Here is a 24254-nt window from a genome sequence, read left to right on the forward strand (position 1 = left end):
ACTTTTCTTTCAAAACATTGCTTACCCCTCTGCCACTCCTTTTTGCATAGGAGATTAGCTGCTCCCTACTTGGCTCCAGCGATTGAAGATGTGCATCACCTTTGCCCTTTGCTTTCTCAAACGCCATTACTTTGTCCTCAAGACCCTCTTGTTTAACTCCATGGCTACAGCTACACATATCATCTGTTTTTGTCTCTGAGTCTTTGTGCAAAGATTTGATGGATACAAGCAAGGACTTCTCAGTAGCCGTGAGCTCCACATCACCATTGACCACAGACCAACCATAGGCAGACTGTCTCTGACACTTGCAAAAGGAGGACCACTCCAGTCTGAGAAACAACTTTTTAGGATCTATTTTATTCTTCTGTACGAGTAAAAGACACTCAAAGATGGCTGCTGCTCATTTCTTTGGATAGCGGTCATGACTGTGCCACCAATGTAATTTGAACTGTGGCCACAGAATGTGTACTCCATTGGGATGTCACAGCTGCTGGCCTGAGGGGTCCAGGCCTCCCCATTCTTCCAGCCATGAGCTCCTGCTGGAAATGATCAATCTATCTTGGACACAGGAAAATTACCATGCTTCCCAAGCTTTTCCTCAGGCAAATTTAAGCTTGTGTGCAGCCTGAAGCACCACAGGACTCTCCACTTTAATATATATTGTCATTACATTTGCTGGTGAACAGACTGTTCATAGCATGTGTGGCTGTAGATACACATGAACTGCATACTAGTGCTGTCTAGAATTTGGATCAGACATTCCAGCTGTTTTTCAATCTATGCTGTGACCCCTTCCTTAGTCTACAGTGCCCAAGCACACCGAATGTGCCTTTGATTATCCTTTCCTGCCATCGGGTTTGGATGTGTTCTATGGCTCTGAGGTTACCTGTTTCTTGAGGTTTATTTTTTTTTCCTATTCTCCAGCACCAGCGACTCTGTTATGTAAGTGAATTATTATTTGGAGTTGACAAGTGTCCACCTCAAAGGAAAAGGACACCATTTGCTAGATGTCACACAAATTAAATAAAATGGATGTGTGCTCAATCCCCGGTAGCGTAACACAAAGCAGTCAGGCTTAAACCAAAAGCAGTGTATACAAATTTAGGCAGTGCATACAAAGTAGAAAAAGTTACACAAAACATAATAAAACTCTACAACAACTTCTCAAATAAAGAGAAAAAATGTATGAGTAAAATACAACAAAAATCTAGCAAGCAGAACTGGAGATATGAACTTTTAAAAATTTAAGTGAAAATAGCGCCAAAAAGCATAAGGTGCGAATGATAGTTCATGGATGTGGTAGACTGGAACCGAGGTGTGATTTGAGGCTGACTGCGATGGAGCTGGATACAACAAGTGGATTGATCCCAAAGAATGTGTAGAAGTCAGAAAGTTTGAAAAAGTTTGTAAGTCCTAACGAAGAATGCAACTTTGTTAGTTTTTAAGAAGAAAAGTCCCCTGGGGGAGGGGGTTCAGGGCGTCGCTGAAATTGTAGCCACCACTGTACAACAGATGGACAGATACTTGATGCAGGTTGGTCTTTTTTTCTCAGTCCCAGTGCAGAATGAGACTTACTCGTTTTTTTCTGAGATGCTGGGAACCTTGCCTGGGACGAAACTGAAATGCAATCCAATGCTGTGGAACTACCAATTGGATTTCCTGCAGGTTCTCTTGTAACTCTGGAGGAAACGTTTTTTTAGAGTTTCCAAATGTTCTTCTGGTACTCTTTTTCTTGAGTCACAGGATCGAGTGACTCCTCCTCTTGGTCATAGTGCGCATGGGCATCGATTACTTTGTTAGATTGTTTTCATTCCGCTGTCTGGTTTGGATGTGTTTCCGCTTGCTCCGAGACTTTCGATTCTGAAACTTTATACTAACTTTATTCTACCGTCGGTATTGTTTCGATTGCGTTTCCATCTGTAATCGAGCCGATAATACAGTCGGAAATGAAAAAAACACCCTTTTGTGTGTTTGCGCCCAGCTAGGGCCTACCACGCCATACCCTGATGGATCGGACTATATTCTGCTTCTGTCCTCGATGCCACGCGAAATTCCCTTACATCGATCAACACGTGGTATGTAATCTTTGTCTCTCTCCCTGACATCGAGAGGAAGATTGTGAATCTTGTCGGTCGCTCCGGTCGAAAAAGACACTGCATGACTGGAGAGCAAAAAGACTCGATATGGCGTAGAAGTATATAGAGTCCACCTACACCTTAGAAGAAGAAGAACAGGCACAGACGGCTGTTTTGACTCAGGACACCGGCTCCGAAGCAGACTCGAATGATGACAGCCAACTGATCACTGCGATTTCAGCATCTCCTGTGGGAGGCAGACTGCAACAATTCCACTCTCAATGGCAAAACATTACCACAGATCAGTGGGTGCTTTCAATTGTCTGCAATGGTTACTGCCCAGAACTCATTTCTACTCCTCCCGACATTCCCCCTCGCTCTCACAGACTGTCCCCAGAACACAACATTCTGTTACAGCAAGAAGTGCAAACTCTATTACTAAAAGAAACAATAGAAACAGTACCAAAATCACAACAGGGAACAGGAGTATATTCACTATATTTCCTCATACCGAAAAATGATGTTACTCTCAGATCCATTCTGGATCTCAGACCTCTAACTCTATATATCCTGTTAGAACATTTTCACATAGTAACTCTGCAGGACGTAATTCCCCTACTACAAAAACAAGATTACATGACTGCCTTAGACCTCAAAGATGCTTACTTTCATATTCCCATGCATCCAGCTCATCGAAAATACCTAAGTTTTGTAATAGCAGGAAAACACTACCAATTCAAGATTCTACCCTTCGGCATAACAACAGCTCCAAGGCTTTTACAAAATGCTTAGCTGTAGTAGCAGCTCACCTAAGAAGACAACACGTACATATCTTTCCTTATCTAGACGATTGGCTAATAAATTCAATCAACATTATACAATGCTAGCAACACACTCAATACACAATAGAAACCCTACACAAATTAGGGTTCACAATCAACTACCAAAAATCTCATTTTCAACCAGAACAGGTTCAACCTTACCTAGGTGCTATTCTCAATACCCAAAAAGCCTTAGCCTATCCAAATGCACAAAGGATACAGGCTTTTCAAAACCTTATATCACAGATACAGCCTAATCAATGTTACACTGTAAGATTTATCATGAACCTATTGGGAATGATGGCATCATGCATAGCAATAGTACTGCATTCAAGATTAAACATGAGGACACTGCAACAGTGTCTCACAACAATGGTCTCAAGCACAGGGTCAGTTGGAGGATTTAGTGTTGGTAGACCGCCAAACTCACAAATCTTTTCAATGGTGGAATCACAACAATTTATTAAAGGGGCGGTCATTTCAGGACCCTGTGCCTCAGACCATAATAACAAAAGACGCATCAATGATAGGTTGGGGAGCTCATCTCAAGAATCATACCATTTAAGGGAAACGGGATCCCAAACAGAAACAACTTCACATAAACCACCTAGAGTTATTGGCAGTGTTTCTTGCCCTAAAAGCGTTTCAGCCCCTTCTCAAACAGAAGAATGTTCTGATAAAAACAGACAACATGACGATCATGTATTACCTCAAAAAACAGGGCGGACCACATTCATCTCAACTGTCTCTACTAACCCAAACAATATGGAAATGGGCAATTCACAATCACATTCATCTATTAGCAGAATACATTCCAGGAATACACAATCAGTTAGCGAATCTCCTAAGCAGAAATCACCAACAAACTCTTGAATGGGAGATTCACACCCAAGAACTTCAAAAGTACTTTCAAAAGTGTGGAACACCAGAAATAGACCTATTTGCAACAAGCAAAAACGCAAAATGCTAAAACTTCGCAACCAGACACCCACATCCTCTACCGAAGGGCAATGCTCTGTGGATCAACTGGTCAGGGATATTTGCTTATGCTTTTCCCCCTCTCCCACTCCTTCCCTTTCTGGTCAGCAACCTACGTCAAACATCTCTTACCATGATACTCATAGTCCCAACATGGGCACGCCAACACTGGTACATAACACTCTTAGACCTGTCTGTAGTACCTCATTCCAAACTTCCAAACAGACCAGATTAGTTGACACAGAACAAAAGTCAAATCAGGCAACCAAACCCCAATGCTCTCAATTTAGCGATTTGGCTCCTGAAGTCATAGATTTTGGTTACCTAAAACTTCCATCGGAATGTATGGAAGTGCTTAAACCTACTACCAGACAATGTTATGTTAACAAATGGAAAAGATTTGTTTACTACTGTCAATCTAAAAATAGTGATCCACTCACAGCATCTATACAAGATATTGTATGCTGCCTTCTTCATTTACAAAAATCTAATTTAGCTTTCTCATCCATCAAAATCCACCTTACTGCAATATCTATATATTTACAAAATATTCAACATACTTCTCTATTCAAAGTCCCTGTTATTAAAGCTTTCATAGAAGGATTAAAATGCATTATTCCACCTAGGACACCACCTGTTCCTTCTTGGAATCTAAATATCGTACTTACTAGACTCATGGACCCACCTTTTGAACCCATACACTCTTGTCAAATTCAATTTTTAACATGGAAGGTTGCCTTCCTTGTAGCTATTACTTCATTAAGAAGAGTTAGTGAAATACAACCCTTCACTATTGAGGAACGTTTTTTCAAGTACACAAACATAAAGCTGTACTTAGGACAAATCCAAAATTTCTACCAAAAGTAGTATCTTCTCTTCACATCAACCAAACAGTGGAATTACCAGTCTTCTTTCCACAGCCAGACTCAGTTGCAGAAAGAGCTCTTCATACTCTAGATCTCAAAAGAGCTCTTATGTACTATATAGAAAGAACTAAAGACTTTAGGAAAACAAAACAACTTTTTGTTGCTTTTCACCAACCACATAAAGTCAATCCTATATCTAAACAAGGCTTAGCAAGATGGATTGTTAGATGCATATAGACATGCTACATCATGGCAAAAAGACAACTTTTGATCACTCCTAGAGCACATTCTACAAGAAAGAAAGCGTGTCAATGGCATTTTTAGGAAACATACCAATGGCTGATATATGCAAAGCTGCCACATGGTCTACTCATACCTTTACTAAACACTATTGTGTTATGTTTTCTCACAGCAACAGGCCACTGTAGGCCAAGCTGTCTTAAGAACACTATTTCAAACAACTTCAACTCCTACAGGCTAGCCACCGCTATTTTTTTGGGAGGACTAACTGCTTTGTAGTCTGTGCATAGCATGTGTATCTGCAGCTACACATGCCATCAAATGGAAAATGTCACTTACCCAGTGTACATCTGTTCCTGGCATGTAGTGGGGCAGATTCACATGCACCCTCCCTCCTCCCCGGAAGCCTGTAGTCGTTTAAGTTTATCATGTGTACATATGTAGATACATTTACACTTGTATGGACATCTCTTTATATTCATATACTCTATCACTCCTTCCTTCACCCTTTGCGGGAAAAAAAATCTAACAATGGAGTCCATGCCAATGCGCACTGTAACCGAGAGAAGTCACTCGATCCCATGACTCCGAAAAGACTTCTTCGAAGAAAAACAACTTGTAACACTCCGAGCCCAACACTAGATGTCGGAAGAGCTAAGCAAAGCATGTGAATCTGCAGCACTACATGCCACGAACAGATGTACACTGGGTAAGTGACATTTTCCATATATACGGTAGTCCTAGCCTACAGAAAAGGCTAAAAATAACCACATTACACTGAGTTTTCATTTTAAACAATTGCACAAACACAAGAAACCATGTAATTAATGCTACTCAGCATAATGCAGCAGCAAGTCCACAAATGGGAGCTCCACCCTCAAGTCCTAACAAAAATATTTCCATCAGTGGGGGTTTACACAGATAGATCTATTCTCAACAGCAAACAACTCAAAATGCCAAAACTTCATCTCCAGACTTCCACAAATTTTGGACAAGCTGTGCTTCGTACTCTTTTTCAAACAACTGCAACACCAACGGGTTAGCTGCCGCTTTTGGGACTGTACCGCTTTACAGTCTATGCAGAGCATGTGTTTCTGTAGCCACACATGCCATCAAACGGATTATGTTACTTACCCTGTAAGCATATCTGTTTGTGGCATGTAGTGCTGTAGATTCACATGCGCCCGTCCACCTCCCTAGACACCCATGGCAGTATTTTATTACACTTCATATGCATGGATGAGAGAAAGTAGCCTCTTTCTAGCCTTGTTACCCCCACTTTTGGCCTGTTTGTGAGTGTATGTCAGGGTGTTTTCACTGTCTCACTGGGATCCTGCTAGCCAGGGCCCAGTGCTCATAGTGAAGTCCCTATGTTTTCAGTATGTTTGGTATGTGTCACTGGGACCCTGCTAGCCAGGACCCCAGTGCTCATAAGTTTGTGGCCTATATGTATGTGTTCCCTGTGTGATGCCTAACTGTCTCACTGAGGCTCTGCTAACCAGAACCTCAGTGGTTATGCTCTCTCTTTACAAATTGTCACTAACAGGCTAGTGACCAATTTCACCAATTCATATTGGCATACTGGAACACCCTTATAATTCCCTAGTATATGGTACTAAGGTACCCAGGGTATTGGGGTTCCAGGAGATCCCTATGGGCTGCAGCATTTCTTGTGCCACCCATAGGGAGCTCTGACAATTCTTACACAGGCCTGCCACTGCAGCCCGAGTGAAATAACGTCCACGTTATTTCACAGCCATTTACCACTGCACTTAAGTAACTTATAAGTCACCTATATGTCTAACCTTTACCTGGTAAAGGTTGGGTGCTAAGTTACTTAGTGTGTGGGCACCCTGGTACTAGCCAAGGTGCCCCCACATTGTTCAGGGCAAATTCCCCGGACTTTGTGAGTGCGGGGACACCATTACACGTGTGCACTATACATAGGTCACTACCTATGTATAGCTTCACAATGGTAACTCCGAATATGGCCATGTAACATGTCTAAGATCATGGAATTGCCCCCCCAATGCCATCCTGGCATTGGTGAAACAATCCCATGATCCCACGGTTCTCTAGCACAGACCCGGGTACTGCCAAACTACCTTTCCCAGGGTTTCACTGCAGCTGCTGCTGCTGCCAACCCCTCAGACAGGTTTCTGTCCTCCTGGGGTCCAGCCAGGCTTGGCCCAGGAAGGCAGAACAAAGGACTTCCTCAGAGAGAGGGTGTTACACCCTCTCCCTTTGGAAAAAGGTGTCAGGGCTGGGGAGGAGTAGCCTCCCCCAGCCTCTGGAAATGCTTTGATGGGCACAGATGGTGCCCATCTCTGCATAAGCCAGTCTACACCGGTTCAGGGATCCCCCAGCCCTGCTCTGGCGCGAAACTGGACAAAGGAAAGGGGAGTGACCACTCCCCTGACCTGCACCTCCCCTGGGAGGTGCCCAGAGCTCCTCCAGTGTGCTCCAGACCTCTGCCATCTTGGAAACAGAGGTGCTGCTGGCACACTGGACTGCTCTGAGTGACCAGAGCCAGCAGGTGACGTCAGAGACTCCTTCTGATAGGCTCCTTCAGGTGTTGCTAGCCTATCCTCTCTCCTAAGTAGCCAAACCTCCTTTTCTGGCTATTTAGGGTCTCTGCTTTGGGGAATTCTTTAGATAACGAATGCAAGAGCTCATCAGAGTTCCTCTGCATCTCTCTCTTCACCTTCTGCCAAGGAATCGACTGCTGACCGCCCTGGAAGCCTGCAAAACTGCAACAAAGTAGCAAAGACGACTACTGCAACCTTGTAACGCTGATCCTGCCGCCTTCTCGACTGTTTTCCTGGTGGTGCATGCTGTGGGGGTAGTCTGCCTCCTCTCTGCACTAGAAGCTCCGAAGAAATCTCCTGTGGGTCGACGGAATCTTCCCCCTGCAACCGCAGGCACCAAAGAACTGCATCACCGGTCCTCTGGGTCTCCTCTCAGCACGACGAGCAAGGTCCCTTGAACTCAGCAACTCTGTCCAAGTGACTCCCACAGTCCAGTGTCTCTTCAGTCCAAGTTTGGTGGAGGTAAGTCCTTGCCTCCCCACGCTAGACGGCATTGCTGGGAACCGCGTGATTTGCAGCTGCTCTGGCTCCTGTGTACTCTTCCAGGATTTCCTTTGTGCACAGCCAAGCCTGGGTCCCCGGCACTCTAACCTGCAGTGCACGACCTCCTGAGTTGTCCTCCGGCGTCGTGGGACCTTCCTTTGTGACTTCGGGTGAGCTCTGGTTCACTCCACTTCGTAGTGCCTGTTCCGGCACTTCTGCGGGTGCTGCTTGCTTCTGAGTGGGCTCCTTGTCTTGCTGGCCGCCCCCTCTGTCTCCTCACGCAATTGGCGACATCCTGGTCCCTCCTGGGCCACAGCAGCATCCAAAAACCCAAACTGCGACCCTTGCAGCTAGCAAGGCTTGTTTGCGCTCTTTCTGCACGGAAACACCTCTGCATGACTCTTCACGACGTGGGACATCCATCCTCCAAAGGGGAAGTTTCTAGCCCTTGTCGTTCTTGCAGAATCCACAGCTTCTACCATCCGGTGGCAGCTTCTTTGCACCCACAGCTGGCATTTCCTGGGCATCTGCCCACTCCCGACTTGATCGTGACTCTTGGACTTGGTCCCCTTGTTCCACAGGTACTCTCGTCTGGAAATCCATTGTTGTTGCATTGCTGGTGTTGGTCTTCCTTGCAGAATTCCCCTATCACGACTTATGTGCTCTTTGGGGAACTTAGGTGCACTTTGCACCCACTTTTCAGGGTCTTGGGGTGGGCTATTTTTCTAACCCTTACTGTTTTCTTACAGTCCCAGCGACCCTCTACAAGGTCACATAGGTTTGGGGTCCATTCGTGGTTCGCATTCCACTTCTAGAGTATATGGTTTGTGTTGCCCCTATCCCTATGTGCCCCCATTGCATTCTATTGTGACTATACATTGTTTGCACTGTTTTCTATTGCTATTACTGCATATTTTGGTATTGTGTACATATATCTTGTGTATATTTGCTATCCTCATACTGAGGGTACTCACTTAGATACTTTGGTATATTGTCATAAAAATAAAGTGCCTTTATTTTTAGTATATCTGTGTATTGTGTTTTCTTATGATATTGTGCATATGACACTAGTGGTACTGTAGGAGCTTCACTCGTCTCCTAGTTCAGCCTAAGCTGCTCTGCTAAGCTACCATTTTCTATCAGCCTAAGCTGCTAGACACCCCTCTACACTAATAAGGGATACCTGGACCTGGTGCAAGGTGTAAGTACCCCTTGGTACTCACTACAAACCAGGCCAGCCTCCTACATTGGTTGTGCAGCGGTGGGATAAGTACTTGCAACTACTTACCACTTTGTCATTTTGTACTTTTCCTAAGAGAAAAATATACAAAACAAGTTCAGTGTATGTACACCTAACCAAAAAGTTTTGCTTTTCTTCTCTTACTCTTTTTCTAAGTGCTGAAAAGTACCTCCAAACTTTCAAAAAGTTCTTAAAAAGTTTTTAAAGTTTTTTTTCTGTCTTTAAAAAGTTCTGAAACTTTTTCTTTCTTTTTCTGTCCCTTAAACCTTTTCTATAATGTCTGGTACAGGTCAAACTGTTGATCTGACTAAACTTGCATATGATCACCTTAGCTGGAAAGGAGCAAGGAGTCTCTGCATTGAAAGAGGTTTAGGGGTAGGGAAGAATCCCTCAAGAGAAAGTTAATATGCTCATTGAACAGGATAAGACCTTAGTTGGCACATCTGTTGAGAAATTAGCTGATGGTTCACACTCTGACTCTGGGGCACCCCTAGTAAGAGAGTTAGGAGGGAACCTTCCCAGCCTGCCCCCTAGCAAGCCACCTAGCATGGCTGGTACTAATGTGAGCTCTCATCACAGTAGGAGTGTTACTTCTGTAGGCCAGAATGTTAGAGTGCCATCTGTTAGGGACAGGTCTCCCTCTGTCCATTCACACCATTCTTCTGTGTCAAGGCATGCCCAACCCACCCTCCCTGAAGACAGATTGTTAGAAAGGGAACTCAATAGATTGAGAGTGGAAGAGTCCAGGCTGAAGCTTAAAAAGCAACAGCTGGATCTAGACAAAGAAGCATTTGACTTAGAAAAAGAAAGACAGAGGTTGGGGTTTGGACCCCATGGTGGCAGCAGCAGTTTTACAGATAGTAATCCTGTGAAAGAGCATGATTCTAGGAATCTGCACAAGATAGTTCCCCCTTATAAGGAGGGGGATGACATTAACAAGTGGTTTGCTGCACTTGAAAGGGCCTGTGTTGTACAGGGGGTCCCTCAAAGGCAGTGGGCTGCTATCCTATGGCTATCTTTCAGTGGAAAGGGTAGGGATAGGCTTCTTACTGTGAAGGAAAGTGATGCCAATAATTTTACAGTTCTTAAGAATGCACTCCTAGATGGTTATGGCTTAACCACTGAACAGTACAGGATCAAGTTCAGAGAAACCAAAAAGGAGTCTTCACAAGACTGGGTAGACTTTGTTGACCATTCAGTGAAGGCTTTGGAGGGGTGGTTACATGGCAGTAAAGTTTCTGACTATGAAAGCCTGTATAACTTAATCCTGAAAGAGCATATTCCTAATAATTGTGTGTCTGATTTGTTGCACCAGTATCTAGTATACTCAGATCTGACCTCTCCCCAAGAATTGGGAAAGAAGGCAGACAAATGGGTCAGAACAAGAGTGAACAGAAAAGTTCATACAGGTGGTGACAAGGATGGCAAGAAGAAAGATGGTGAGAAATCTCAGGATAAGCATGGGGATAAGGGTAAAACCAAAGATCCTTCTTCAAATCCTAAACACTCTTCAGGGGGTGGGGATAAAACAAATTCTTCCTCTTCTTCACAACCTGCACACATTAAAAAGCCTTGGTGCTTTGTGTGTAAAAACAGAGGCCATAGGCAAGGGGATAAGTCCTGTCCAGGTAAACCCCCTGAGCCTACCACCACTAATACATCAAGCTCTAGTGCCCCTAGCAGTAGTGGTACTAGTGGTGGGACTGCTGGCAACAGTCAAGTTAAGGGTGTAGTTGGGTTCACTTATGGGTCCATCATAGAAACTGGGGTAGTCAGTCCCAAGACAGTTTCTGTCACACCTAGTGGCATTGGCCTTGCCACACTGGCTGCTTGTCCCCTTACAAAGGATAAGTACAGGCAGACAGTTACAATAAATGGTGTTGAGGCCCAGGCCTACAGGGACACAGGTGCCAGTATCACTTTGGTGACTGAAAACCTAGTGGCTCCTGAACAACACATCATTGGACAACAGTATAAGATTATTGATGTCCATAACTCCACTAAGTTTCTTCCCTTAGCTATAGTTCAGCTTAGTTGGGGTGGAGGTACTGGCCCTAAGCAGGTGGTAGTGTCACCTAGCTTACCTGTAGATTGTCTCTTAGGGAATGACCTAGAGGCCTCAGGTTGGGCTGATGTAGAGTTTTATACCCATGCAGCCATGCTGGGTATCCCTGAGGAATTGGTCCCTCTCATTTCTACTGAAATGAAAAAGCAAAGGAGAGAAGGCCTGAAAACTCAGGATCCCTCTCCAACAACAGGTAAAAAGGGTATCACAGTATCCCCTAACCACCCTGCCATTCAGGATACCATTCCTGTGGTGGGAGAAACCTCTCCTGGGGCGGCACCTGTTCCAAGGGAATCATCAGCTGGCATAGCTGTACTCCCTGAGGTGGAAGTACCGCTCTGTGGGATAACTAACATTGGTGAGAAAAAGAGCACCATTTTAGTTAACATGGAGCATCCCTCCAACCCTCCCAGAGAAACTTTAGTGCAGAAACCCTGCACTACCTCACAACACTTAGGACAGCAGCCCTGCCCTAGTGTGGAGCTCATAGGACAGCATCCCTGCCCTGCTCCAACTCAAGAGAAACAGCATCCCTGTTCTCTCTTCCAGCCATATGGACAAAGTTTTTGCCCAGCTATGGCTTTACTGAGACAGCATCCCTGTCTGGCATTCTCATCACTAGAAATAGGTCCAGTGGACAATTCCCACTGTTCTAAACTAAAACCTACTGATTGAAACTCTGAAAATATATCTTCACATTGTTGCTTAGCTAAAAAACTTCAAACAGGGTGGTTTACATCCCCACAGGAAAGTAACCATATAGTGGATGATAAAGGGAGTAACCAGTCTATTGCAGAGCTACTCTCTACTTATCACCACTTAGACAATAAAGTCTCAACTGGCCAAGGTTAGCCTTATTGTCCTTCGTTTGGGGGGGGGGGTTGTGTGAGAAAGTAACCTCTTTCTAGCCTTGTTACCCCCACATTTGGCCTGTTTGTGAGTGTATGTCAGGGTGTTTCACTGTCTCACTGGGATCCTGCTAGCCAGGGCCCAGTGCTCATAGTGAAGACCCTATGTTTTCAGTATGTTTGTTATGTGTCACTGGGACCCTGCTAGCCAGAACCCCAGTGCTCATAAGTTTGTGGCCTATATGTATGTGTTCCATGTGTGATGCCTAACTGTCTCACTGAGGCTCTGCTAACCAGAACCTCAGTGGTTATGCTCTCTCTTTACAAATTGTCACTAACAGGCTAGTGACCAATTTCACCAATTCATATTGGCATACTGGAACACCCTTATAATTCCCTAGTATATGGTACTAAGGTACCCATGGTATTGGGGTTCCAGGAGATCCCTATGGGCTGCAGCATTTCTTGTGCCACCCATAGGGAGCTCTGACAATTCTTACACAGGCCTGCCACTGCAGCCTGAGTGAAATAACGTCCACGTTATTTCACAGCCATTTACCACTGCACTTAAGTAACTTATAAGTCACCTATATGTCTAACCTTTACCTGGTAAAGGTTGGGTGCTAAGTTACTTAGTGTGTGGGCACCCTGGCACGAGCCAAGGTGCCCCCACATTGTTCAGGGCAAATTCCCCGGACTTTGTGAGTGCGGGGACACCATTACACGCGTGCACTATACATAGGTCACTACCTATGTATAGCTTCACAATGGTAACTCCGAATATGGCCATGTAACATGTCTAAGATCATGGAATTGCCCCCCCAATGCCATCCTGGCATTGGTGAGACAATCCCATGATCCCAGGGGTCTCTAGCACAGACCTGGGTACTGCCAAACTACCTTTCCCGGGGATTCACTGCAGCTGCTGCCAACCCCTCAGACAGGTTTCTGCCCTCCTGGGGTCCAGCCAGGCTTGGCCCAGGAAGGCAGAACAAAGGACTTCCTCAGAGAGAGGGTGTTACACCCTCTCCCTTTGGAAAAAGGTGTCAGGGCTGGGGAGGAGTAGCCTCCCCCAGCCTCTGGGAATGCTTTGATGGGCGCAGATGGTGCCCATCTCTGCATAAGCCAGTCTACACCGGTTCAGGGATCCCCCAACCCTGCTCTGGCGCGAAACTGGACAAAGGAAAGGGGAGTGACCACTCCCCTGACCTGCACCTCCCCTGGGAGGTGCCCAGAGCTCCTCCAGTGTGCTCCAGACCTCTGCCATCTTGGAAACAGAGGTGCAGCTGGCACACTGGACTGCTCTGAGTGGCCAGGGCCAGCAGGTGACGTCAGAGACTCCTTCTGATAGGCTCCTTCAGGTGTTGCTAGCCTATCCTCTCTTCTAAGTAGCCAAACCTCCTTTTCTGGCTATTTAGGGTCTCTGCTTTGGGGAATTCTTTAGATAACGAATGCAAGAGCTCATCAGAGTTCCTCTGCATCTCTCTCTTCACCTTCTGCCAAGGAATGGACTGCTGACTGCGCTGGAAGCCTGCAAAACTGCAACAAAGTAGCAAAGACGACTACTGTGACCTTGTAACGCTGATCCTGCCGCCTTCTCTACTGTTTTCCTGGTGGTGCATGCTGTGAGGGTAGTCTGCCTCCTCTCTGCACTAGAAGTTCCGAAGAAATCTCCCGTGGGTCGACGGAATCTTCCCCCTGCAACCGCAGGCACCAAAGAACTGCATCACCGGTCCTCTGGGTCTCCTCTCAGCACGACGAGCGAGGTCCCTTGAACTCAGCAACTCTGTCCAAGTGACTCCCACAGTCCAGTGACTCTTCAGTCCAAGTTTGGTGGAGGTAAGTCCTTGCCTCCCCACGCTAGACTGCATTGCTGGGAACCGCGTGATTTGCAGCTGCTCCGGCTCCTGTGCACTCTTCCAGGATTTCCTTTGTGCACAGCCAAGCCTGGGTCCCCGGCACTCTAACCTGCTGTGCACAACCTCCTGAGTTGTCCTCTGGCGTCGTGGGACCTTCCTTTGTGACTTCGGGTGAGCTCCGGTTCACTCCACTTCGTAGTGCCTGTTCCGGCACTTCTGCGGGTGCTGCTTGCTTCTGAGTGGGCTCCTTGTCTTGCTGGCGACATCCTGGTCCCTCCTGGGCCACAGCAGCATCCAAAAACCCTAATCGCGACCCTTGCAGCTAGCAAGGCTTGTTTGCGCTCTTTCTGCACGGAAACACCTCTGCACGACTCTTCACGACGTGGGACATCCATCCTCCAAAGGGGAAGTTTCTAGCCCTTGTCGTTCTTGCAGAATCCACAGCTTCTACCATCCGGTGGCAGCTTCTTTGCACCCACAGCTGGCATTTCCTGGGCATCTGCCCACTCCCGACTTGAACGTGACTCTTGGACTTGGTCCCCTTGTTCCACAGGTACTCTCGTCTGGAAATCCATTGTTGTTGCATTGCTGGTGTTGGTCTTCCTTGCAGAATTCCCCTATCACGACTTCTGTGCTCTTTGGGGAACTTAGGTGCACTTTGCACCCACTTTTCAGGGTCTTGGGGTGGGCTATTTTTCTAACCCTTACTGTTTTCTTACAGTCCCAGCGACCCTCTACAAGATCACATAGGTTTGGGGTCCATTCGTGGTTCGCATTCCACTTCTAGAGTATATGGTTTGTGTTGCCCCTATCCCTATGTGCCCCCATTGCATTCTATTGTGACTATACATTGTTTGCACTGTTTTCTATTGCTATTACTGCATATTTTGGTATTGTGTACATATATCTTGTGTATATTTGCTATCCTCATACTGAGGGTACTCACTTAGATACTTTGGCATATTGTCATAAAAATAAAGTACCTTTATTTTTAGTATATCTGTGTATTGTGTTTTCTTATGATATTGTGCATATGACACTAGTGGTACTGTAGGAGCTTCACTCGTCTCCTAGTTCAGCCTAAGCTGCTCTGCTAAGCTACCATTTTCTATCAGCCTAAGCTGCTAGACACCCCTCTACACTAATAAGGGATACCTGGACCTGGTGCAAGGTGTAAGTACCCCTTGGTACTCACTACAAACCAGGCCAGCCTCTTACAATGGACATCTCTTACTAACACTACATTCACACTCCATTCCCACCTGACTGCGGAAAAACAATCTAACAATTGAGTTGATGCCCTTGAGCAGTATCACCAACAGGAGGGAGTCAATTTACCTTGTGATTCCGTTGGCTTCTTCGAAGAAAAACAACTTGTACACACCCGGACCCAACACTAGATGGCAGAAGTATGCAGAGCAGGTGAATGTGGTAGTGCGACCGCAGTAGGCTTATCAGAGGATAGTGTTAAGCATTTGTTGTACACACAACGGCAATAAATGAGGAACACACACTCAAAGACATAACTCCAGGGTAATATGTTTTTATATAGAAAAATATATGTTCGATGGCATCTGTCGCTGTAGATACGCATGTTCTGCAATAGCTCGCCATCTGGTGTTGGGCCGGAGTGTTACAAGTTGTTTTTCTTCGAAGAAGTCTTTCGAGTCACGGGACCGAGTGACTCCTCCTTTTGTCTCCATTGCGCATGGGCGTCGACTCCATCTTCGATTGTTTTTTTTCCGCCATCGGGTTCGGACGTGTTCCTGTCGCTCCGAGTTTCGGAACGGAAAAAATAGTTAATTTCGGAAGATTTTCGTCGGTATTGTTGCGTTCGGGATCGGCGTACTTAGATTCAACACCGCATCGAAGATCGAAGAGCTCCGGTGCCCTTCGGAGTAGTTTTTCGATCCTCCGTCGGGGCCTGGTCGGCCCGACCGCGTGCTGAGGAACGCCGATGGAACGGACCCCGTTCCTTTTCTGCCCCAAATGCCACAATAAATACCCCTACACAGACCAACACTTGGTCTGCAACCTGTGCCTGTCACCTGAGCACAGCGAAGACACCTGCGAGGCCTGTCGTGCGTTCCGGTCCCGAAAAACACTCCGAGACCGTCGAGCCAGAAGACTTCAAATGGCGTCCGCACCGACAGCCCAACGGGAGTTCGAGGAACAAGAAGAGGAAGGTACCTTCTCGATCCAAGACTCAGACTCCGAAGGATTCGACGATACACAAACCGTGAGTAAGACGTCGAAAACCACACAAAGAAACATTTACAAGGCCCAGGGGACGCCACTGCCACCAGGCCATGGCTCGACCCATAAATTCGGTGACCGACCATCGGCACCGAAAAAGGCCCAAACAGTGCCGAGATCGTCCGACTCCGGTCGAGACACCGGCACGCAGCCTTCTCGGGACCGAGAAAGTGCTGGAGACAAGCCTCGACACCGAGATGCCGGTGTGGACACGGCTCGACGCCGAGACAGCGGCACCGAAACAGATCGACGCCGAGAGGTTTCGGCCCCGAAAAGGAAAAAAGTCACCTCGGAGCCGAAAAAACACGCAGACAAAGTTTCGATGCCGAAACAAACTGCAAGCGACCCAGCTTCAGGCTCTTATACAGAAGAGCACTCGCTAACCTCCCAAATGCAAAAGCATAGGTTTGACGAAGAGCTACAAGCAACTGATGTGGACCATACGCAAAAGCGTATCTTCATTCAGCAGGGGACAGGAAAAATAAGCACCCTTCCCCCCATTAGGAGAAAGAGAAGGTTGGAGTTCCAGACGGAACAAGCACCACAACCAAAAGTGGTGAAAAGGGTTACACCACCACCCTCTCCTCCGCCCGTGATTAACGTTTCACCAGCACAAACGCCATCACACTCCCCAGCTCACACCACCATGAGCCAGGGTGACCAAGATCAGGACGCATGGGACCTATACGACGCCCCAGTGTCAGATAACAGCCCGGAGGCATACCCTACAAAACCATCTCCACCAGAAGACAGCACCGCGTACTCTCAGGTGGTGGCTAGAGCAGCACAATTTCACAACGTAAGCCTCCACTCAGAACAGGTCGAGGATGATTTCTTGTTCAACACACTCTCCTCCACCCACAGCTCCTACCAAAGCCTGCCTATGCTCCCTGGTATGCTCCGGCACGCAAAGGACATATTTAAGGACCCGGTCAAAAGTAGGGCAATCACACCAAGGGTGGAAAAAAAGTATAAGCCGCCTCCTACGGACCCGGTTTTCATCACAACACAGCTGCCACCAGACTCTGTTGTTGTAGGAGCAGCTAGGAAAAGGGCCAACTCTCACACATCTGGAGATGCACCACCCCCAGATAAAGAAAGCCGCAAGTTCGATGCAGCTGGTAAGAGAGTCGCAGCACAAGCTGCAAACCAGTGGCGCATCGCGAACTCCCAGGCACTACTTGCGCGCTATGACAGAGCCCACTGGGACGAGATGCAACATCTCATTGAACATCTGCCCAAAGACTTCCAAAATAGGGCAAAACAAGTGGTTGAGGAGGGACAGACCATCTCCAACAACCAGATACGTTCCTCCATGGACGCTGCAGATACAGCTGCACGGACAATTAATACATCTGTAACTATCAGAAGGCATGCATGGCTCCGAACGTCTGGATTTAAACCAGAGATTCAACAAGCAGTTCTCAATATGCCTTTTAATGAAAAAGAACTGTTCGGTCCAGAAGTGGACACAGCTATTGAGAAACTCAAAAAAGATACGGACACTGCCAAAGCCATGGGCGCACTCTACTCCCCGCAGAGCAGAGGGAATTACAGCACATTCCGTAAAACGCCCTTTCGTGGGGGGTTTCGGGGTCAAAGCACACAAGCCAGCACCTCACAAGCAACACCGTCCACTTACCAGGGACAGTATAGAGGAGGTTTTCGGGGACAATATAGAGGAGGGCAATTCCCTAGAAATAGAGGGAGATTTCAAAGCCCCAAAACCCCTACTACAAAACAATGACTCACATGTCACTCACCCCCTCCACACAACACCAGTGGGGGGAAGAATAGGTCATTATTGCAAAGCATGGGAGGAAATCACTACAGACACTTGGGTTCTAGCAATTATCCAACATGGTTATTGCATAGAATTTCTACAATTCCCTCCAAACATACCACCAAAAGCACAAAATTTAACAACACACCATTCCAATCTCCTGGAGATAGAAGTGCAGGCACTATTGCAAAAGAATGCAATCGAATTAGTGCCAAACACACAAATAAACACAGGAGTTTACTCACTGTACTTTCTGATACCAAAGAAGGACAAAACGCTGAGACCAATCCTAGACCTCAGAGTAGTGAACACTTTCATCAAATCAGACCACTTCCACATGGTCACACTACAAGAAGTATTGCCATTGCTAAAACTGCACGACTACATGGCAACTTTAGACCTCAAGGATGCTTATTTCCATATACCAATACACCCATCGCACAGGAAATACCTAAGGTTTGTATTCAAAGGAATACATTACCAATTCAAGGTACTGCCTTTCGGATTAACAACCGCACCAAGAGTCTTTACCAAATGTCTAGCAGTAGTCGCAGCACACATAAGAAGGCAGCAAATACATGTGTTCCCATATCTAGACGACTGGCTAATCAAGGCCCATTCGTTAATAGAGTGCTCAAATCACACAAATCATATCATACAAACCCTCTTCAAACTAGGGTTCACCGTCAATTTCACAAAATCCAAAATTCTGCCACGCAAGGTACAACAATACCTGGGAGCCATAATAGACACATCAAAAGGAGTAGCCACTCCAAGTCCACAAAGAATTCAAAATTTCAACACCATCATACAACGCATGTATCCAACACAAAAGATACAGGCAAAGATGGTATTACAACTCCTAGGCATGATGTCATCATGCATAGCCATTGTCCCAAACGCAAGACTGCACATGAGGCCCTTACAACAATGCCTAGCATCACAGTGGTCTCAAGCACAGGGTCACCTCCTAGATCTGGTGTTAATAGACCGCCAAACTTACCTCTCGCTTCTGTGGTGGAACAACATAAATTTAAACAAGGGGCGGCCTTTCCAAGACCCAGTGCCACAATACGTAATAACAACAGATGCTTCCATGACAGGGTGGGGAGCACACCTCAATCAACACAGCATACAAGGACAATGGAACGTACATCAAACAAAACTGCATATCAATCACCTAGAACTTCTAGCAGTTTTTCAAGCACTAAAAGCTTTCCAACCAATAATAGTTCACAAATACATTCTCGTCAAAACAGACAACATGACAACAATGTATTATCTAAACAAGCAGGGAGGGACGCACTCCACGCAGTTAAGCCTGCTAGCACAAAAAATTTGGCATTGGGCAATTCACAACCAAATTCGCCTAATTGCACAGTTTATACCAGGGATACAAAATCAACTCGCAGACAATCTCTCTCGAGATCACCAACAGGTCCACGAATGGGAAATTCACCCCCAAATACTGAACACTTATTTCAAACTCTGGGGAACACCTCAGATAGACTTGTTTGCGACAAGGGAGAACGCAAAATGCCAAAACTTCGCATCCAGATACCCACACAAACAATCCCAAGGCAATGCTCTATGGATGAACTGGTCAGGGATATTTGCTTACGCTTTTCCTCCTCTCCCTCTCCTTCCTTACCTGGTAAACAAACTCAGTCAAAGCAAACTCAAACTCATATTGATAGCACCAACTTGGGCAAGGCAACCCTGGTACACAACGCTGCTAGACCTATCAGTGGTACCCTGCATCAAATTGCCCAACAGGCCAGATCTGTTGACACAGCACAACCAAAATATCAGACACCCAGATCCAGCATCGCTGAATCTAGCAATCTGGCTCCTGAAATCCTAGAATTCGGGCACTTACAACTTACCCAAGAATGTATGGAAGTCATAAAACAAGCCAGAAGGCCATCCACCAGGCACTGCTATGCAAGTAAATGGAAGAGGTTTGTTTGCTACTGCCATATTAATCAAATACAACCATTACACACAACTCCAGAACATGTAGTGGGTTACTTGCTTCACTTACAAAAATCTAACCTAGCTTTCTCTTCCATTAAGATTCACCTTGCAGCAATATCTGCATACCTGCAGACTACCTATTCAACTTCCCTATATAAAATACCAGTCATTAAAGCATTCATGGAGGGCCTTAGGAGAATTATACCACCAAGAACACTACCTGTTCCTTCATGGAACCTAAATGTTGTCCTAACTAGACTTATGGGTCCACCTTTTGAACCCATGCACTCCTGCGACATACAGTTCCTAACCTGGAAGGTGGCATTTCTCATCGCCATTACTTCCCTGAGAAGAGTAAGCGAGATTCAGGCGTTTACTATACAGGAACCTTTTATACAACTACACAAAAATAAAGTCGTCCTAAGGACCAATCCTAAATTTTTTGCCAAAGGTTATTTCACCGTTCCATCTAAATCAAACAGTGGAACTTCCAGTGTTCTTTCCACAGCCAGATACCGTAGCTGAAAGGGCACTACATACATTAGATGTCAAAAGAGCATTAATGTATTACATTGACAGAACAAAGAACATCAGAAAGACTAAACAACTCTTTATTGCATTTCAAAAACCTCATGCAGGAAACCCAATTTCAAAACAAGGTATAGCCAGATGGATAGTTAAATGCATCCAAATCTGCTACCTTAAAGCTAAACGACAGCTGCCCATTACACCAAGGGCACACTCAACCAGAAAGAAAGGTGCTACCATGGCCTTTCTAGGAAACATCCCAATGCAAGAAATATGTAAGGCAGCCACATGGTCTACGCCTCACACATTCACCAAGCACTACTGTGTAGACGTGTTATCCGCACAACAAGCCACAGTAGGTCAAGCTGTATTAAGGACATTATTTCAGACTACTTCCACTCCTACAGGCTGATCCACCGCTTTTGGGGAAATAACTGCTTACTAGTCTATTGCAGAACATGCGTATCTACAGCGACAGATGCCATCGAACTGAAAATGTCACTTACCCAGTGTACATCTGTTCGTGGCATCAGTCGCAGTAGATTCGCATGTGCCCACCCGCCTCCCCGGGAGCCTGTAGCAGTTTGGAAGTTACCTTCAATTATCTTTATATGTATCATCTCAACCTTAAATAGGTGCATACTTAGTCACTCCATTGCATGGGCACTATTACTACAATTCAACTCCTACCTCACCCTCTGCGGGGAAAAACAATCGAAGATGGAGTCGACGCCCATGCGCAATGGAGACAAAAGGAGGAGTCACTCGGTCCCGTGACTCGAAAGACTTCTTCGAAGAAAAACAACTTGTAACACTCCGGCCCAACACCAGATGGCGAGCTATTGCAGAACATGCGAATCTACTGCGACTGATGCCACGAACAGATGTACACTGGGTAAGTGACATTTTCATTTCTTAATTTATTTTTCGAACCATTTAAAAAAAAGAATCTGTGTTATTTTAGATATGTAGAGTGTTTTTGTAGATAATAAAAAAGAGAGGCATTTCTTATTAAGGGTGCAGTGCTTGGTTCAAGCGTCAGGTTCCTTTGTTACCAGGCAGTCACGGTCAGGGGGAGCCTTTTGATCCTCTATGCATGCGTCGCTGTGGGGGTGCAGGGAGGTCGACTCAGGGTGTCCACGTCATTGGAGTCGCCTGGGAGTCCTCTCTGTGGTGTTGGTTGTCCTGGACTCAAGCCGTGGGCATCAGGTGCAGAGTGTAAAGACTCACGCTTCTGGCGGGAAGTGAGAGTCTGTTTAAAGTTGCTTCTTTGTTGGAAGTTTGTTGCTGTTTCTGAACAGTGCCGCTCTTTTCGGGAGGTTCTTGGTCCTTTGGGTGCAGGGCAGTCCTCTGACTGAACTATACCACAGGTGAGGGCATAGCTGCAGGAGTGATATGCCCCTACAGTGTCTGAGTCCATTCTTAGACATTGTAAGTGTAGTGTGGCCATATTGAGTATACTTGCTGGAAGTTTGTCATTAGAAACCCCACATCTCCATAATGGCTTCACTGAATACTGGGAAGTTTGGTATCAAACTCCTCAGCACAATAAACCCACGCTGATGCCAGAGTTGGTTTTATTGGAAAATGCACACAGAGGGCATCTTAGAGATGCACCCTGTGTCTTCGCCAAACTGCTAGTGCAGAACTGTGCCAGCTTGCCACTCCAAGACGAGTTTCTGGCCACATGGGGTGAGAGCCTTTGTGCTCTCAGTAGCCAGAAACAAAGCCTGCACTGGGTGGTGGTGCTTCACAACTCCCCGCTGCAGGAACTTTAACACCTGGCGGTGAGCCTCATGGCTCAGGGCTTTTGTTACAGTACCCCAGGGCACTCCAGCTAGTGGAGTTGCTCGTTCCCCAGACAAAGCCCCACTTTTGGTGGCATTTCCAGCGGGACAATTAGGGAATGCAAGGGGGGAGTGAGCACCTCAGCTCGGAGACCACCCTTAAGGTGTCCAGAGCTGAGGTTACCCCCTCCTTGCAAAATCCTCAATCTTAGTTTGGAGGGCAGGGACCAATAGGGTTAGGTCTGTGTCTCCCTCCCCAAAGGGAGTGGACACAGGAAGGGTGTAGCCACCCTCAGGGAAGTAGCCATTGGCTACTGCCCTCTGACTCTTGTAATGCCCCTAAATCCAGGATTTAAGGGCTCCCCTGACCCTAGCTTGTCAGATCCTTGGCGACCTCCTAAGAAGAAAGGAGGACTGCTAAGCTGAACCCCAGCAGAGTAGACTGAAGACACAAATTGACTTGGCCCCAGCCCTACCTGCCTGTCTCCAGCTTCTAAAGCCCTGCCAAAAGAATTAGATGCATCCTCCAGGACCAGCGACCTCTGAAAACCCTCCAGAGGACTGCCTGCATCACAGAGAACCAAGAACTCCCATGGACAGCAGCCCTGTCCAAGAAGAAACGTCATCCCATCCAATGACTCCAGAACCACCCCGGATCCGCGAGTCATACCCACTCTGCATCTGCACCCACAGCCCGTGTCCAGGTGGCCCAACCAACTAGAGCTGGTCCCCAGGCGAGTCTGAGAAAGTGCCCACCCTGGGTATCCTTCCTGTCCAACACGACAACGCCTGCAGTCTGAATCTGGAGGACCCACCCCTGACCGCGACAGAACTGGATGAAGATTCCTGATGCCAAAAGGTACCCCTGCATCCGCAGCCCCCTGGCCTTGGGGAATCCGACCTTCAGTGCAGCAACGTCCAGCAGGCAGCCCTCCTCCTTGTCCACCCTTTGGTTTCCTGGAACTGACCCCCTGGACTTTACCTGCAGCATCTTTGTGACCCCTGGGGTCCCCCTGTAGGAAAGCATTAGGAGCCCGACACTGTGTTTGCACCCTGCCGCCCCTGAGAGTGTGTGTTTGGTGCTGAGTTGTTGCCCCCGGTACACTCCCAGTGCTCCTCTAAACCGCCAAGTTCTACACTCTGAAGACGTGGGTACTTACCTGCAAGCAGGCCTGATTCCGAGTTCCCCCAGTCTCCATAGGAGTTCATGTTAAATCAACCTCAACTTTGACCTCTGCACCCGGCCGGCCCCGTGTTGCTGGGTATTTGGGGTTAACTCTAACCCCAACCTGTGAACATCCTAAGCCCTGGAGACTGGAACTGTAAGTCTTGTACTTACCTCAAAACCGTACTAACTTTTCTTCCCCCTAAAACTGTTTCTGAAAATTGCACTGCCAACCTTTAAAACAGATCATTGCCATTTCTAAACAAAGTGGTATTGATACTTATGCTGGATACTCATTTGCAAATGTACTTACCTGCAACTTGAATCTTGTGGTTCTAGAAATAATGTAACAAAACATATTTTTGCTGTATGAAAACCATTGCCCTGTAGTAAGACATTGAGTGTGTGCTTCATTTATTGACTGTATGTGTACAACAAATGCTTTGCACTACCATCTGATAAGCCTAACTGCTCGACCACACTACCACAGAAGAGTGCATTAGTATTATCTACTTTAGCCTCTGTTAAGCCCCTGGGTAACCCCTGGACTCTGTGAACACTATACCTCATTTTGATATAGTAAATACAGAGCCAGCTTCATACAATAGAGCAGTAGCAAAGCCACTCCTTCTACTGCTTCTGGGATTGTTGGAGCCTGCGGTGCAACTGTTTTTGATGTCCGCATCCTTGAAATC

The 24254-nt window shown here is 46.5% G+C and overlaps 1 protein-coding gene across 3 annotated transcripts in view; it reads left to right on the top strand.

Moving 5' to 3' along the window:
- The window catches only part of TBC1D17 (TBC1 domain family member 17), a 416105-nt gene that overhangs the window by 268645 nt on the left and 123206 nt on the right, over positions 1 to 24254 (top strand). The window lies entirely within an intron of this gene.

The sequence above is a fragment of the Pleurodeles waltl genome, chromosome 7 (genome assembly GCF_031143425.1).
Source record: "Pleurodeles waltl isolate 20211129_DDA chromosome 7, aPleWal1.hap1.20221129, whole genome shotgun sequence".
In the NCBI taxonomy this organism is placed as follows: Eukaryota; Metazoa; Chordata; class Amphibia; order Caudata; family Salamandridae; genus Pleurodeles; species Pleurodeles waltl.